Source organism: Neomonachus schauinslandi, chromosome 9 (assembly GCF_002201575.2).
Source record: "Neomonachus schauinslandi chromosome 9, ASM220157v2, whole genome shotgun sequence".
NCBI lineage: Eukaryota > Metazoa > Chordata > Mammalia > Carnivora > Phocidae > Neomonachus > Neomonachus schauinslandi.
In genome coordinates this window covers 18,087,648-18,090,856 of record NC_058411.1, presented here as the reverse complement: position 1 = coordinate 18,090,856, position 3,209 = coordinate 18,087,648, and the positions used below count along the sequence as shown (strand labels likewise).

The window sequence follows — 3,209 nt, the reverse complement described above, 5'->3', positions numbered from 1 at the left end:
TAGCTTGCCCAAGGTCAGAAGTGTAAATCATCACCAGGATTGAATGTGAGCAATCTAGCTTGAAAGCCTAAGTTCTTAACCATAATTATGACCTGCCTCCTTGCATGCAGCACTTGATTTGACATTATAGTAAATATTACTCAATTGAAACGGAACTTAATAATCAAGAGGGTTATCTTATAGCTAGAACAGCAAGCTCGTTTCAGGCTTGAACTAGCTTTCCTAAATTTTAGCCTAATCTTTTTTCCATTACATCGTAGTATCTCTGAAAAAAAAAAAGTTTACTTTTTCTCATATCTAGCATAATGTCAGCCCATCTAACAGTATTTCATTTATTAATTCACTAAATTATAGACAAAGTGGTATTGGGGAAATCAAAGGAATGTTATAAATCATCACTTTCTTGGCATTTATAATCTAGCAGGGAGGGGAAGTATGTGTTTTATTTTGTATTCTTTTATTATATTTTCAATTAGCAATAATCGCGCCTCGGATAAACCTCATTGGCTACGATACTGCCACTGTGCAAAGCTTCTTCTTTTATTATATTTTAAAAGCTGTGGTATTCATATATGGATGTTAGTTTCATTTGAACAAGGAAAAAAAAAAGGGGGGCGTTCTGCTCTGGGTGAAGCAGGTAAGCAAGATTTAGAACTCCAGCTACTTGATGCCCCACCCCCTGCATCATCCAGGAGGAGAGACTACCCAGATTTCTGACCGGCATGCCTTAGGAACCATTGCCATAAATTCTAGGGCAATGGCGTCTGTGGCCACATTTCAGTGAAATAATAGATATCTCACAGATATGGTGAGATTTGATTTTGGTCTTAAAGCATAAGTGACACGGCACCAATTCTACACACGGAGCCATTTTAACGTGTGGGGGTGGCCAACAAGATAAGCCATTTAATAAAATCAGGGCATTTGCACTGAGAAAGAATAAAAAAAAAAAAAGATGATATGAGATTATAATGTGTCATCATGCCTTACAAATATCCTGTAAGAGAGGATGGTAGCTAAAAACAGGTGTATTAAGGGAGGAAGCTGAGTCCTTGAAACAGGTTTCGCACACATGAAATCTCGCTCTCATGGGGATGTAAATGACCACCACACTTCAAATTTTCTCATAGCTTCAGGATAAATGACATTGGAAGGGCCCTTGAACTGTTAGAAAAATAAAACTTTCAGTCAGACCTAAGATTTATAATCTTAAAGAATTATAGAGTACTACTTCATAAACCTAGATGAGAATTCACTTAAAATATAAGAAGACAAAATAATATAAAATCTCATTAAATGATATGGCTTATTGGTCATATTTTCAGACTTCTACATGCTGTTAGAAGTAGGTAATGATGTGGCATGGCTATCTGTATCCTTGGTTATGTTACAAATTGAGAATTTAGCCAATCAGGGTCAATATTGTAATTTCATTTTTAAATGTGCTGAGTCATGAATCTAGTTTGCAATTTTATATTGAGCCTAATACAGTTTATACACACTAGTGAATGATTTAAGAGAATACCATATGTATTTCATTCATAAGATTCACTTAAATACTTAGGATGGTTTTTTATCAATTGGATAATTTAAGTATTTAAAAATAAAATAAAATAAAATAAAATACAATCATTCCATAAATAGTTTAAAATGTCTGAGTCTATTTAAATAAATTTTATGTAAATGGAAAAAAAAAAAACGTTATGGCCCCTTAAAAGTGACCTTCATCATTTGCCGTTCTTATTAATAGATATTGGAAACAAAACATAAAAACTCTCCTCCCACCCCAGGTTAGGACATGTAATTTTAATAATTTTAATATTGAATGTTTAAATAAAAATATTTGTGAATAGAAAATCATCCTTGAGAACATCAAAACTCACATTGACATTAAACAGGTAAACTGAATTCATTATAAATGAAAATGGTCTGTGATATTTAGTAAGTATGCAACACTTTAGAAATGGAGAGGTAATTGTACTAAAAAATAATAACATTAAATAAAAAGCCACTATGGGATTAAAGACACTCCATGAAAACCAAAGGAAGGTTGAGCTTTTAATAGGTATCGCATGATTTCTCAAGTGCCTTAACCTTCAGGCAACTAGGAACTAGAATTATGAAGGGAGTCAGGGTGAATACTGTTACATGGAAGAAATTTCCATGGCCTAATGGACCACTTCACAATGTGCATAACAAATGCCATTATCTGTCATTCATAATTCTCATGCCACCTCTAAAAACAAAATGATTGAGATATTTCCTAGTGTAATTAAGAAGTGGATGGTGATTCTAGCCTTAATTTCATTTGATTGAAAAGTTATGGCACCCATGATTGAAGGTAAGTATAGGCCATATAGTTAACACTACATTATCCTTCAGTCCCCATTGGGGCATGGGGTGGTGGTGAGGGATCGGTGTCTGCAATCTCCCATTACTCCTCAAGCCTGCCAGAAAAGTAGTGGTCCTATGATATTACGAATGATTGAATGATCTATCGTTTTGCACATGGTTGATAAAGGAGATATTTTGGGCGGATTTTATTAAATAGCTATGTAGCCTGATAATATAATTTGGCAATCAAATTTGAGAGCCATTTTGTTTCCTAAATAGTTTGGATCCCTCTGGAGGCAAACAAATCCCACACACTTTCAGCCACTACAGAGGCAAAAGTATTCATTTGTGAGAACCACATCAAGGCAGTGGTTGCGGGTTTTCTTCAAAATGAAACATGTGTGGCTAGTTGACAATGCAGAAGGTTGGGTTGAGCAAACTGTATCAAGAGGGAAGTGTCTGCTGACAGTTTGACAAAAGTACATGTTGCTTTTGCTTTACCAGAGGAGAGGTTAGGTGTTACACCGCCACTCCCAATGAGACCTTAGGGTATTGTGTAGCGATTCGTTCACAGCTTTCCCAGTGATGAATGAGGTCTTAGTAGATGCCTTGCAGAGAAGGCCAGAAAAGAATAGATTCCTCATATGTCTGCCCTTTTCCCCTCAGATTGGGCCAGGCAGATGATTAGAGAAATAATGGTCTGGGCAGTTTAATGAAACCCATCTGCTTTCACTGTGAAAAGAAAAGTCCTTCAGGAGCTCTTGTAAAGCAAAGCAATTTAGTATATATATATACTAAATTGCTATACTAAATTATATATACTATATAATATATATATATATATATATATATATATATATATATATATATATATA

General features: G+C 34.7%; 1 pseudogene; it reads right to left on the bottom strand.

The window, feature by feature from the left end:
• Nucleotides 1-372: 372 nt before the first annotated feature.
• LOC123325724 lies at nucleotides 373-533 on the bottom strand (annotated as a pseudogene).
• Nucleotides 534-3,209: the final 2,676 nt, after the last annotated feature.